Here is a 15,740-nt window from a genome sequence, read left to right as displayed (position 1 = left end):
GCCTCCCAGTGTTCAAAGTAGCTGACATCAAAAGACTCTTAATTTTTCGCCTGACCGAATTTGGCGTTGCTGATGCAGAGAAGTCGGTACATAGCTCAAGGATTCGGGAGAGAATTCTAATCTATATACCTGAGCTAACAGAAGTAAGGAAAGGAAAAGATATTCTTCTTATTAATCAGTCTAATGTGAGAGATGCTGTTCACAGTGCATGTATGTATAACTGTGAAGAGGATGGAATGTCCTTAGTTAGAGCAGCATCTATTTTAGGGACCCATATTTTCAAATCTACCCCAAAATTTAATGGACATTTCACCAGCAGGAGCCAAATGGAGTCCGTTCCTGTAGTGCTGACAACGTTTATGAGAATGGTTTATGAGAATGGTTCCAAACATTTCAAATGAGGATGCGAGTACAGCATCATTATCTCTATCTCAACTAATTAAGTTCAACTGCGTAAAGGGGAGATGAAATAATGAGTGTCATTTCAAAACACGTCATTCGCTGGAAAATGAAACTCCCTTACCACTGCACATAGGCTTGCTTATTCACACGAAAACACGGAAGAAAAGCTTTACAGAACTTCTAAAAAAACTTCGATTATGTGTATTATACGATCGAATTCGCGAAGTATCAGCAACACTAACCAATAAACTCTTTCACTATTTTAAGGACCAGAATACAATTTAACTTCCTGGTCTGGTTTCAAATAGGTTTTACGGTGCTGCTATAGACAATATCGATCATAATCCATTTTTTAACACTTCCCAGGAATCGTTTCATGGAACTGCAATATTATTAATTCAAAAAGTATCCAACGATGACAGTGCTCCCCACTGGACAAAGAATGGACAAAGAAGATCACAAGCTCATTACCTAATTGGTACACTCGCATCGCTACAACATGAGTTAGAAAACTACTGAAATCACTGCATTTGAAAATGAAATTTTAACGTTTAGTGCAGAACGCAATCCTTTTTGTGACAAATGGCTGCAAACGATAGGAGAAATTGATCTCGAAAGTTCTGAAACCATTCAGCATATTGCGCGGAGTGCATTCTATTCTACAGATGTTGACATTCCTCCTTTATGAAAGAGTGCGTGTGTATTACTTACCGTATTATATGATTCGATATCATCACCAGGAGTCGTTCGTCATTGCTTTGATATCATTAAGCAAGCACTGTTGTCATTAAATTCAGACCTGGTCCCTGTGGTTACGCGTGATCAACCAGAGTATGCTATTGCGAAACAGGTGTAGTAGTCCATGAGTGATGTGTATGGAGAAGACACGGTGGTTGTAATGATGGGTGCACTTCACATTGAAATGGCTGAGCTCAAACTGCTAGGGGACTGGCTCACTGGGAATGGATGTGCAGAATTTCTTTCAGAATCACAGATCATCACTTCTGGGAAAGCTGAACAGTGTCTTCGAGGTATTCATGTTAAAAGAACGTGATATGCACACGAGGTTACATACGCAACACTTTATCTACTTCTAAGACAATCATATCAAAATACTTTGTCTACGAAAAGTGATGAGCAACCGACATTTGAGGAGTGGATTACAGTTCGCCTGAACGAATCCTACCAGTTCAAATACTGGTACACAGTGTTTCAGCTGCAGTCTTTACTGTTTCTTCTTCTCCACAGCATTCGAGCAGCAAATTTTGAAACGTTCATCCTTTCACTAAAGATGTTATGCCCATGAATGTTTTCTACTGATCACAAACATTATGCGAGGTGGATGCCAGTTTTCATCAAAACTTTGGAAGAATTAAGGACAAAACATCCATCTATTTGCGAGGAGTTTCGGCAAGGGGGATTTGTTGGTTCTACAAGTGGAAGTCCCCACACATGTATATCGCATGATCATATGCATGAACAGTGTAATAAATATGTGAAGGGTGATGGGGGCGCCGTTGGGTTATTTGACAATCCCGGAGCTCTGTTCAAGTGGTTCTTTTCTGGGCCCGTTATCATGAACCTGGTTCGTCAATTTGAGAATGACAGTGGTTTATGCAGCACCATAAATAACGACTTCGAAGTCCACCATGAAGACACAACAGCCGCTAACCAGCGATTGTGCCAAAGCTAGTGGACGTATTCCAGCGAGATGATCGAAATCCATTCAGTCAAGAAGATAATGTGCTTTTCTCTATATCGAATGGAATTGTAGCCGATGATGACGCAGTACGTTGTGTTTGTATTGCTGAACCCCTCGGCAAAGAAAAATACTGAAATTACGTGAAGGATCTCCTTGTAGAACGTAAAAAGTTAATTTACGACAAAATTCCTACGAGCAACCTTCTTCCATTTGATCGACCTGTACGAAAAGTAACAGAAGGACAGCAGAAAGTGACAATCCCAAAAAACGACTGTGCTCTCTTTACCCGCCTATTCATAGCATGTCAGATAGAAGAAAGCGATTTCTCTGACTTTTTCAGAAATGAAAACCTTGAGTTTCCTCCATCACTATCAGAAGATGGAACTCTCCGCAAAGCCAAAAAATTTGACATCATCACATGCTTAGAAAATTGTGGAGATTCTCAACACGTGGGGCCAATTGCTACATGTATAATTGTGGATTGATCAGCGATCGTCCACGTGCTCAAACCGCCCCCCAGCAGACATTTAAAGAATACAGAGACACAATGGTTTATCCCTATATTGCTGCGATGCTATCCAAGTTTGAAAGAGTAGATGTTACCTTCAACTTTTACTTCCAGCGTAGCTTTAATTTGAGCGAACGAAACTTTTTCGACTCAGCTCCCACATGCATCAAAACACTGCCAGGAGCTTGTGCAGTGTGGATGTAAAACACTATGCACTCATTCGTGTAAATGTGCAAATCTGACACTTAACTGTACAGCACTCTGTGCTTGTGATGGTCAATGGTCTTACTAAAAAACGAACACTGTTGAAGTGCTTCATACTCAATAATTATTGTCGTAGCTCCAAATTAAGTTTTTTCTCTTACGTACGTATCCGTTATTCCTGAAAGCGGCATGTTGGTCACATATTTTTAAGGATTCTGAGACATCTACCTGCATTCTGGCATCTTTTGACAATATGTTATTTTTATAGTATTCCACTTAGCATTACCAAAAATTAAATATTTTTGTTAGTTTTAAAGATAAAGCAATGACATAGGTGCCGTTTGAAAGCTCTTGAAATGCAGTATTTCGATGTAGAAGAGTATTTGTGAATTCCTACTCGTTTCATAATTATTCACCGTTAAACGCAAGAATTGTTTTCGAGTAATGCTTTCTTTTCACTTTGAGACGCAATTTTTAAAAATGGCGGCCATTTAAATAAGACATTTTCAACATAATTCAAGATCTGGAGTACGTTTTCACAAATAAAGCGCAGACGAAGTTTCTATGTTGAACGGTAACCAAGTTACTACTTTTATTATTTAAGGAAGTTAGTTCAGCTGGCGGCCATGTTAATGACGTCATACCAGACAAACCACGCCCCCAGAAGTTTAGGTCTATATCCATGATTTGTCCTTACATAAGTACACATCACTCCTGAAAGTGGCATGTTTGTATCACATTTTGCACGGTTCGTCATTATATTGACGTTAAGCTACCTAACTATAAGAAAATGCCGTTGAACACCATCTTCATATTCACAATGATGATGCATATCTTTCCTTTATGTCACCCTCCTCACCATTGGCGCAGATCTTTGGAGTATGATGGGACATGTCCCTCTATGAAACTGGGAATTATGGAACTGGGGACTGTCCCGCCATTAATCCGATTTGAAATGTGTTGTTCTTTTTGGGGGGAGTGATGATTTGTGTCCGATTCCACAAAGGAAAGTAAGATGAAATTAATGTCCGCCCAGAATAAGAATCAATAATTGCTCGCCTCCCAATGTGGAAAACAACACTGCTCCCTGATCCTTCGCAGGATTGTTTTGCAACTTCAAAGATACTTTGAGCATCGCTTGTCAAAAGAAAATAATGAAAAATGTCTTACTTGTCCTCCCCAATGTTGAACACAGATTTGTGCCGCTGCTCTTCACTAAAATTTGCTGTTAATTCTCGATCCCGATTTGCTCTTTGTGATTCTCGTTTCAGATTGGCTTGTTATATGATTGTCTTATTATATGCAGTATATTAATATTATATAAAATATGTTCTTCACAAGAACTAAGAATAGTAATTAAGATGCAAATGCAAATATAAGGATTACATTTGAGACGTTCAGAAGCCAAACCGATCCATTCAATTTTTTATTGTTTTTAGTTCTACACATTTTTGACTTGGAAAATATATTCTTTTCAGAGGCAAATTGGATTAACTTAATAGTTAAACAATCTGGAACTAGAATGAGTAAACGTTCTGATCGTTTTCATTTAAATACATTGGTTCTTATGCATTGTAGCTTTGACGCGTGATAAGTGCCATACAAAATAGTTCGACTAACATACAGTACGTTTCCTGCACTAGTCAGGCCTTTACTATCACACTAATCATACGTCAAAATGACTCAGCATCAGTCGGATTTGTCTAAGTTACTAAAATGCTCACTACTAAAAAATCTCGTTCGATGGAGTTTATCGGTTTGGCATCTGAACGTTTCATTTATAGAAACGTGTTAGATCAATTAATAAGATTCTTTAAAAAACGATGTTCTAAATATTTAAGAAGTTGAAAACAATGTTGTGGAGGATCATGGTAGCATAGATGTCGTGATCATTGTGAAAGAACATCAATTTCACCTTGCTTTTATTTGTGGCACTCGGACAAAAGTCATTACATTTCTCACTGAAAAGCACAATTCAATCGGATTATTACGGGTAGGGACATGTCCCCCTCATCCCCCGCGATCTGCGCCAGTGGACATATCTGAAATATGTGAACACATGCTTGCTTGTGATTGGTCAAAACTGCAGAATGTAAACAAATCCTTACCTCTGATTGGTCCAACACTTATCCACGATATTTAAAGGGAATTTCTAAAAATATTAATATTTTGTTTATTTTATAGGTTTGATTTCCTTATAGTTTTTCAATAACTATTTGCTTCCAATAACCATTTTATTACAATTTTCATCTTACAGTTAGAAATGACACAGAAAATTATTTACTGGGACATATTTCGCCCGTTCCCCCGATAACTGAAAATGCTATTGTTGGTCATTACTTTTTATACTTCTCCTAACACGACTTGCGTATTGGTGACTGTTTTATTAGAAATGATGGTAAGATGGCAACGTTGCACAATACTTTTTGTGAAATTTCCAATTTTGTTGGCTGCTTATTAAGGCTTGATCTGTATCAACAGATAAGGAAGTTTAAGTTTGAGCAATATCAGTGCCCCCGTTTTGACACATACAGAACAAAATTACAATTCGTAAATTTATATAACTGTTCTCCAAATGGATTTGAAGAAGTATTGTCAAATTCAACAACAGATCTTAGTTATGAAAGAATAGATAATGATCGCTTTTGGCTATTGCAATGGCCTGTCCAAGCAGCTTGGGGAGGGGGCGCGGAGTCTCAGTGGCAGAGCGCTCACATCTGAGCATGGGGACCCGGGTTAAATCTCAACAAACCAAAAGTGAATCTCGTTGTGGACAAACAACGTGTGTGTGGGTTTCCTCGATGTTTTCCCGTTTCCTCCCACTTTCTTCATTCCGTAGATTATGCATTTTTTTCCTTTTAGCCATTACATGTTATTCCAATCCTTTTATATAGTATAATTTGTATACATGTAGAAAATATCATCATACTCTCTTGTTCGAGTAAACTAATCCCGTGAATCTCACAAGTAACACTTTCGCAGTGAAACACTTCGATTTTGATAAAATTTGGCAGGCAGATATTACACATAAAATAAACGAATATGTGTTTTTTACTTTCAGCAGAAAATCGCTTTTATGGGGCAAAAGACCCCGGACAAAATTTTGAAAGTTGACACCCGAAATTCAAGAAAAAGGGAATCAAAGTAAATTAAATTGTGCACAGATATTGCAGACGTAAAATGAGGGAATACGGGTTTCGTATTTTCCTGGAAATAAATCTTGGATTGGGTACGGACTCCTCTAAACTTTTGATCACATAATATAAAACATGTTAATAACAGTATAATGTCAGATGTGTAAAGAACACGACGAATTAGAACGAAATTTTTTAGGGACAATACGCAAAAAATAAACGAATACACGTTTTTTTATTCTCTTAGGGGCAGGCAGAAGCTCCCACCCGAAACTTTGAAAGTAGAAGCACGAAAGGCAAGAAGTGAACCGAAATGAATTAAATTGTGCACAGATGTTGTAGACATAAAGTGAGAGAATAGGCCTTTGGTATTTTCCTGAAAAAAAAAACGGCTGAGAGGGGCACGGAAATGTCAGAAGTGAATAATGAACATGAAGAATTGGAACAAAACTTAGCATAGAGAAAATAATCAAATAATAAACAAATACGTTTTTATTTTCGGCGAAGAAACCGTTTTATAGGCAAAAGCCCCCGTCCAATTTTTTTCAATTTGACCCCGAAAGGCAAGAAAAAGTGGATTGAAGAAAATGAAATGTGCACAAATATTGTAGAGATAAGATGAGGGAATACGTGTTTCGTATTTTCCTGAAAAGAAAAAAGAAAAACTCTTGAGTCACAGAAGAAGTGGACCGAAGTGAATGAAATTGATAGTAGATATTTTATACGTAAAATAATTCCTTCAGTGTTTCCCAAGTGTCTCTGTCCCATTTCTTCAAGTTTGGCAGATCAACAAGCACAAACAGTATAAAGTATTTTATAGTATTTCAGGAGGCGCCTTTTAACAATCCATTTCTTTCGCATAAACAAAAACACACGTGAATATGAAGATGGTGTTCAACGGTATTTTCTTATAGTTAGGTGGTTTAACGTCAATATAATGCCGAATCGTGCAAAATGTGATACCAACATGCCACTTTCAGGAGTGATGTGTTCTTATGTAAGGACAAAATATGGATATAGACCTAAACTTCTGAAGGAGTGGTTTGCCTGGTATGACTCCATTGACATGGCCACCAGCTGAATTAATTTCTTTAAATAATAAAAGTAGTAACTTGGCTACCGTTCAACATAGAAACTTCGTTCGTGCTTTATTTGTGAGAACGTACTCCAGATCTTGAATTATGTAGAAAATGTCTTATTTAAATGGCCGCCATTTTTAAAAATTGCGTCTCAAAGTGAAAAGAAAGCATTACTCGAAAACAATTCTTGCGTTTAACGGTGAATAATTAGAAAACGAGTAGGAATTCACAAATACTTTTCGACATCGAAATTCTGCATTTCAAGAGCTTTCAAACGGCACCTATATCATTGCTTTATCTTTAAAACTAACAAAAATATTTAATTTTTGGTAATGCTAAGTGAAATACCATAAAAATAACATATTGTCAAAAGATGCCAGAATGCAGGTAGATGTCTCAGAATTCTTAAAAATATGTTACCAACATGCCGCTTTCAGGAATAATGGGTACGTGCTTTAGAGAAAAAACTTAATTTGGAGCTATGACAAGAATTATTGAGTATGAGGCTCTCCAACAGTGTTCTTTTTTTAGTAAAATCATTGACCATCAGAAGCACAGAGGGATGTACAGTTAAGTGTCAGATTTGCACATTTTAGTGTTTCACAACCACATTGAACAAGCTCCTGGCAGTGTTTTGATGCATCTGGCAGCTGAGTCCAAAAAGGTTTGAGAGAGCACAGTCGGCTAAAGAGGTTAAAGAGAGCACAGTCGTTTTATATGATTGTTATTTTCTGCTGTCCTTTTTTCGTACAGGTCGATCAAACGGAAAAAGGTTGTTCCTAGGAATTTTGTCGTAAAATAACTTTTTATGTCCTAGAAGGGGATCCTTCACGTAATTTCAGTATTGCTCTTTGCCGAGGGGTTCAGCAATACAAACACAACGTACTGCGTCATCATCGGCTACAATTCCATTCGATATAGAGAAAAGCACATTATCTTCTTGACTGAATGGATTTCGATCATCTCGCTGGAATACGTCCACTAGCTTTGGCACAATCGCTGGTTAGCGGCTGTTGTGTCTTCATGGTGGACTTCGAAGTCGTTATTTATGGTGCTCCATATACCACTGTCATTCTCAAATTGACGAACCAGGTTCATGATAACGGGTCCAGAAAAGAACCACTTGAACAGAGCTCCGGGATTGTCAAATAACCCAACGGCGCCCCCATCACCCTTCACATATTTATTACACTGTTCATGCATATGATCATGCGATATACATGTGTAGGGACTTCCAATTGTAGAACCAACTAATCCCCCTTGCCGAAACTCCTCGCAAATAGATGGATGTTTTGTCCTTAATTCTTCCAAAGTTTTGATGAAAACTGGCATCCACCTCGCATAATGTTTGTGATCAGTAGAAAACATTCATGGGCATAACAACTTTAGTGAAAGAATGAACGTTTCAAAATTTGCTGCTCGAATGCTGTGGAGAAGAAGAAACCGTAAAGAACACTGTGTACCAGTATTTGAACTGGTAGGATTCGTTCAGGCGAACTGTAATCCACTCCTCAAATGTCGGTTGCTTATCACATTTTGTAGACAAACTATTTTGATGTGATTGTCTTAGAAGTAGATAAGTGTTGCGTATGTAACCTCGTGTGCATATCACGTTCTTTTAACATGAATACCTCGAAGACACTGCACAGCTTTACCAGAAGTGATGATCTCTGATTCTGAAAGAAGTTCTGCCCGTCCATTAACTGTGAGCCAGTCCCCTAGCAGTTTTAGCTCAGCCATTTCAATGTGAAGTATACCCATCATTACAACCACCTTGTCTTCTCCATACACATCACTCATGGACTACTACACCTGTTTCGCAATAGCATACTCTGGTTGATCACGCGTAATCGCAGGGACCTGGCCTGAATTTAATAACAACAGTGCTTGCTTAATGATATCAAAGCAATGACGAACGACTCCTGGTGATGATATCGAATCATATAATACGGTAAGTAATACACACGCACTCTTTCATAAAGGAGGAATGTCAACATCTGTAGAATAGAATGCACTCCGCGCAATATACTGAATGGTTTCAGAACTTTCGAGATCAATTTCTCCTATCGTTTGCAGCCATTTGTCACAAAAAGGATTGTGCTCTGCACTAAACGTTAAAATTTCATTTTCAAATGCAGTGATTTCAGTAGTTTTCCAACTGATGTTGTAGCGATGCGAGTGTACCAATTAGGTAATGAGCTTGTGATCTTCTTTGTTCATTCTTTATCACTTACCAACAAATGGGGAGCACTGTCATCGTTGGATACTTTTTTTAATTAATGATATTGCAGTTCCATGAAACGATTCCTGGGAAGTGTTAAAAAATGGATTATGATCGATATTGTCTATAGCAGCACCGTAGAACCTATTTGAAACCAGACCAGGAAGTTAAATTGTATTCTGGTCATTAAAATAGTGAAAGAGTTTATTGGTTAGTGTTGCTGATACTTCGCAAATTCGACCGTATAATACACATAATCCAAGTTTTTTAGAAGTTCTGTAAAGTTTTTCTTCCGTGTTTTCGTGTGAATAAGCAAGCCTATGTACAGTGGTAAGGGAGTTTCATTTTCCAGCGAATGACGTGTTTTGAAATGACACTCATTATTTCATCTCCCCTTTACGCAGTTGAACTTAATTAGTTGAGATGGAGATAATGATGCTGTACTCGCATCCACACATTCCTCATTTGAAATGTTTGGCCCTTCCAGAACCATTCTCATAAACGTTGTCAGCACTACAGGAACGGACTCTATTTGGCTCCTGCTGGTGAAATTGTCCATTAAATTTTGGGGTAGATTTGAAAATATGGGTTCTTAAAATAGATGCTGCTCTAACTAAGGACATTCCATCCTCTTTAGAGTTATACATACATGCACTGTGAACAGCATCTCTCACATTAGACTGATTAATAAGAAGAATGTCTTTTCCTTTCCTTACTTCTGTTAGCTCAGGTATATAGATTAGAATTCTCTCCCGAATCCTTGAGCTGTGTACCGACTTCTCTGCATCAGCAACGCCAAATTCGGTCAGGCGAAGAAGTAAGAGTCTTTTAATGTCAGCTACTTTGAACACTGGGAGGCGTTGTGTCTGCGGCGCATCTTAAAGATGGGTAATAACTTCCGATAGCACCATCCCATATATTAATGCATAATTTTCTTCTTCACTGCTCTTCAGGTTATTTGCTACTTTACGTACACGATTGTATAACTGAGTCAAACACTTTTTATGGTATTTAGCTTCCGTAGCGACCATACCACCGCTGCTAAGTTTTGCCAATAACTTAGTGTCACATAAAGTAACAGCAGCATCTCGAACTCGGTTACTTAATTCAAGAGTACGAACGTTGACCAGTGTATCAGATGTGGCGTCTGCATCACAGAAGAAGCAGGTGTATATGACGTCACCTGCGTGGAAGGTTGAATGAGTAAATGGGTCACTATCAACGATTTCATCTTCATGTTTTCGCTTTTTTGTTATTATCCTCTGAAGTTTGCTTCGATCGATTCTGTTTCTGCACGTTTTATGAAATTTACCCTCATTTCTGGTAATGGTTTCCTCGAGTCGACTTCCGTAATCAAATATTTCAAGGCGGATGTTAGATGGAAGCCCGTTGTTTTCTTGATATGATAGTAAATCATTACACAAAGTCATGTATCCGGCGCCAACGTCTGATCTTTTGGTTTTCGCTGGACACACTAGTTTTTCAGATGAATGTTCTTGACACAAAATACATAGGTTCCAGTTAATAATGTTTTCAAGTCTGACACTCACTAGATGTTGCAAATCTTGGTCAAGACTGATTAATTTACACTTCTTTCCCTTCGACATGGTTTCTCTGTGAAATGTGTTCCAAACAAATCCCAAGCAGACGTTAACCCAAGGGCGAACGTAAAAGACACAAAAACAAGTAAAACTATTAATTTAGTAATTGTTAATGACATTGATATGCTATGTTAATGAACGCTATGTTAATAGCTATAGAACAAAAATGGTAATAGATAGCGACAAGCGGTTTCTGTCAATCGATTCAGCGTCCCAATAGAATATACGATCACCATACTTAGCAATTTTACGAAAACCGTAAGTGGTTGAAAGTTACTACTACTTCTGGTTTTAGAACTTTGTTTGGATGATTAAAAATGGTGTTTTATTTCGACTTTCATCTACTTGTTCAATCTGAAAATGTTAAAAATCTACGATTTTTTGGTTACAACACTGATAGCATAATTGATATAATGGAAATAGATAGCGGTAACCAGTTTTTTGTATATAGGATTCAACAATACGTTTCACCTTCGATTTTATTCCTCTTTTTCAGAACTGATATCAATTAGCAATTACATTTTCAATATTAATCTTCGTAAAACGAAAACAATAAGAAATATCGAGTAATGACTGTTTGTAATGTATTCAGCGTCTGATGAACAGAATCAATCTTTGATCTTTTTCCTCTGTTGCAACCACTAGTAAGAGATACCCTTCTTGGAAGTGTATCCTAGTGTTTTAGATTGAAACGAAACAAATTTTATTATTATTATTATTATTATTATTATTATTATTATTATTATTATTATTATTATTATTATTATTAAATTTAATACTTTGCAACTTTCTCTTTGTGTATCGGGGAGGATTAATTTGTTCTTCTGACATCACATCACCTTAAAGTGGACTACAATGGTATTTCTCAAACATTTTTCAAACCAGAATTATTTTCACAAGTTAGAACGTTTTCAGGACTACAATACTCTTTTCACTTTCGAAATCAAATTTATCATCAATATTTGACCATATCTGCATACATTAAAACAATATACAATACTTCATTTTTACAAAAAAATAATAATTTCCAATGTATTTATTGAAACTTTGCTGGCGACGTATTGTGAACTGGTCTTCTCGGGCTAACAGCCAGGTGAATACTCTTACGACGTTTCGAGGGCTGACATCGTCCTCATCTTCAGGAGAATATGATGGTGCAATGGAGTGTATGGGATATATATACTCTTGTATGTATGATTGGACTCTTCTGATTATTGGTTGAAATGGCGGCTTCTGATTGGTGCTCACGTCACAAAATATAACAGTATTTATCTCGCTGCTAGCCCGAGAAGACCTGTTCACATTAATTTCCAATATCAATTAAGATTCCCTTAATTTTGTTTTCGTATTAATAAATGCATATTCGTTTCATTTGATAATTTAGCCGTGTGCGTAGGCTTTCTCTGGGTTCTCGCGTTTCCTCCCACTTTCTTTATTCTACCATTTCATTTATTTCTCATCATCACAATTTCGTTTATTCTACCCGGCATAATCGTGGGAAATAAAGCTTAAATATATCATTGCATCTATATATTAATAGCGGTGTCTCTGAACAAAAATCTTCATATACAGATTGAAAGTGGCTATGATTGTGACTCTTAAACTTTTAAACCACTTTAATTTCTGATGTAGATGCAGTTCTGGCTTGGGAGTGTTTTTAGCTATTTACTTTGACGGTAGATCTTAGGGGAGGGGTAGGTAGGGGAATTATACAAAAATAAAGAAATCTTAATAACACTTGAACCAAACTACCAATCTCAAACAAATTTTCAACATAGATGGCGTTCGTGCTGCGTTTCCGCCCCATACAGTACAATACTCCACACGAAGCATTTTATGAGTCTTTTTCTCAACTCTTTATTCAAGGTCACACAAAACAGAATTTTCTTCTTCCTAAAGGCTTCTTTCGCCATTCCTATTCTTGCTTTTATTTCACGTTCGCATTTCATGTCCTTACTAAGAATACTACCCAGGTATTGAAAACTATTCACTGTTCCATTTTCTCCCTTCCTACTTTTATATTTGACACAGACCCCTTCGTTCCAATCACCATGGCATTTGTCTCTCCAACACTTATTTTCATCCCATATTCTTCAAAGCCCTTTCTCATTTTTTCTAACATTTTATTGATTTGATTTTCAGATTCAGCAGCAAGCGCCATATCGTCTGCAAATCTTATGCATCTAATAATTCTACCTACTACCGAAATGCCATCATCATCATGTAGGCTCCTTTTCACTATCTCTAGATGGACATTAAATAGTGTTACCGAGAGGCAGCATCGTTGTCGAACTCTCCCGTCAGTTCTTCCCCTATCCTATCGTCATATGTTTCCTATGAGTCTTCTATCTTTCCATTCCAATCCTATCTTCGTTAAAACTCCCAACAACAATTCCCAATTCACACGGTCAAAGCCTTTTCTAGATCAATAAATACACCATACACCTTTTTCCCTTTTTCTATAAATCTTTCACCGATCGCCCTTAATAATCCAGTTGCATATGTTTAACTATATTAGTGAAATGTATAACTGTGCATATGACTGAACACTAAGAAGAAGATGCACATATGAACGATAGACTTGGAGGATATGTAGATTGAGATGGTCTGGAGGGACAGTTTAGCAATGCAATGTAAAGAGAAGATGAAACGAAGTATTATGGTATCGTGCAGGTGATGAGTGAAGTGAAAGGTGATTCAAAGTTTCAAACATGTTAAGATTATGTTGTGTGTAGCGTTGAGTAATTAATGTTAAGAGGAAACTGTCTAGATGGTATCTGAGTATAGGAAATAATTTTAAGGAATACAGAGCATGAGGCGACTGGTTAGAAAAATTCTGAATGAAATTAGAAAAGCATGTCTTTCAAAAAAGCTACTTTTTATAGTATGAAGAAGAAACAAAAATCCAAGTAAAACATAAATGAGAATATGTCGGAGTAAAGCCTTATATATGTTAAGTATAATCTGTTCATTGAAACCCCAGTTGTGCCGGTTAGTCATTTTGTAGATTAAGGCGGTTGAAAGATCTACTTTTAAAATGATTAAGATGTGGCTTGTACTTTAAATAATGGCCGAAAATTGTAGCTTAGTATAGAAAGGTTCTCCTTGAAATGAAGGGTGTATTATGGACATGGAGTAATAGAAAAGTTAAATTCCTGTGGATACTCGTATTTTTAGGGTGCGTGTGTGTGTGTAGATCAATTTTTCTACTTGATATTTTGTGTATTTAATTTTGAATTTCCATTTAGAACACACATATAGGCGAAACGATTAATGGATATTCGTAATGAGAAATTGCCATCCTGAATAGATTTGCCAAGGGCGAAAAAAGCTCTATCAACTGCATAATGAAAGAGGTAGACATCAGTAGGGACATGAGGAACGTCGGACACAAACAATAGGTATGATTCGAGTGCTCTAAAATGCTCCTTTCAGTGCTCCTTTCAAAAGAATGTGCTCTAAAATTGGTTTAGTACTTTGAAACTAGCCACCTTCTTATTCACAAGGTTTTCAAAAATACAAACAGATTTCAACACACACACACACACACACACACACACACACACATATATATATATATATATATATATATATATATATATATATATATATATATATATATATATATATATATATAGATAGATAGATAGATAGATAGATAGATAGATATAGATAGATACATAGATAGATATAACTTCATACTATAACTTGAGATGAATGAGAGAATGACACGGACATTATAGAATAATGAATTTCTACTGCACGCCAAATTATTTTATTTTACCAATAATGAAATCAACTTCGGGAGCATTATATAAGTAACTTATGACATCTATTGAACATTATGCAAATATTATTTTGCTAGTTTGATAGGAATAAATCGGAAAAGTAGTAATAATTGATTACTTGTATCGGTATTACCTTGGGATTCTTTAAAGGCTACACTGATTAAAATTATTTTTTCTTTATAGAAACACCACATTGAATTACAGTCAGTGATCTCTATATAAATCATACGCTGGAAAGAAAATACAATAACACATTTTTAAATATTCAAGCTCATTGAAGAAGCATATTATGTATCTCTGGATAAAGGAAAAATTAAGCCAAATTGTTGGCAATACCCTCTAAGCCATCCTAAGGAGAAGCGAATTGCAGGCGTATTAAAGAACGGCGTAGTAAAAGGTAAAATTAATTGAAAATAACAAATGTTAGTGTCTAATCCATACCTTTCGGTGCCCCAAGTTCATTGGTTGAAGTTAAGGAGAAATTTAATTTAAGTTCAGTTTCCAGTAAATGTAAGAACCCATAGAATTTGTAGAGTGACTGAAAGGGAATAGCAATTAAAATCCATCAAAATGATAGACGCCAGTGCGGAGTCTAAATTATCGGGATCACAGATAAATAGCAACTTCTCTGAACCTTTTTCTATCTGTGATGTTACAGAAATGGTAACATGAAAAAATCAAATATGAACGAAATTTGTATCTACTCCGTAATTTTAGGGGAGCTACATTGATTGTCAAGATTTCCTGGAGATTTACGTCTTTAGTTCCTGGCATCTAGTCTTTAATTAACGTGGCATTAGTTCCCTGTGTTGGTCGGAAGTTATTGATGTGTAAAAATAAATATGATAAAAATTGGAGAACATAGACATTTCTCGATGTCGCATAAATTATGAATCACAATCTGGAAAGTGTTGAAGTCAAAGTTGAACCCTCATAGGCTTGGCGGGGGGAAAAGACGATAACAGAATATCTCAAACGACTGAGATTAATGCTCAATCCATAGTGTGAGTTCCTCATTACAGTCCCAAAAACATGCAATGACACATGTAAATATGAACGAACATGTAATCTTTATTTGAAATTACAAAAGCAGCATCCAGG

The sequence above is a fragment of the Thermobia domestica genome, chromosome 4 (genome assembly GCF_964235325.1).
Source record: "Thermobia domestica chromosome 4, izTheDome1.hap1.1, whole genome shotgun sequence".
Classification (NCBI taxonomy): Eukaryota; Metazoa; Arthropoda; class Insecta; order Zygentoma; family Lepismatidae; genus Thermobia; species Thermobia domestica.
This window is presented reverse-complemented; position numbering follows the sequence as displayed.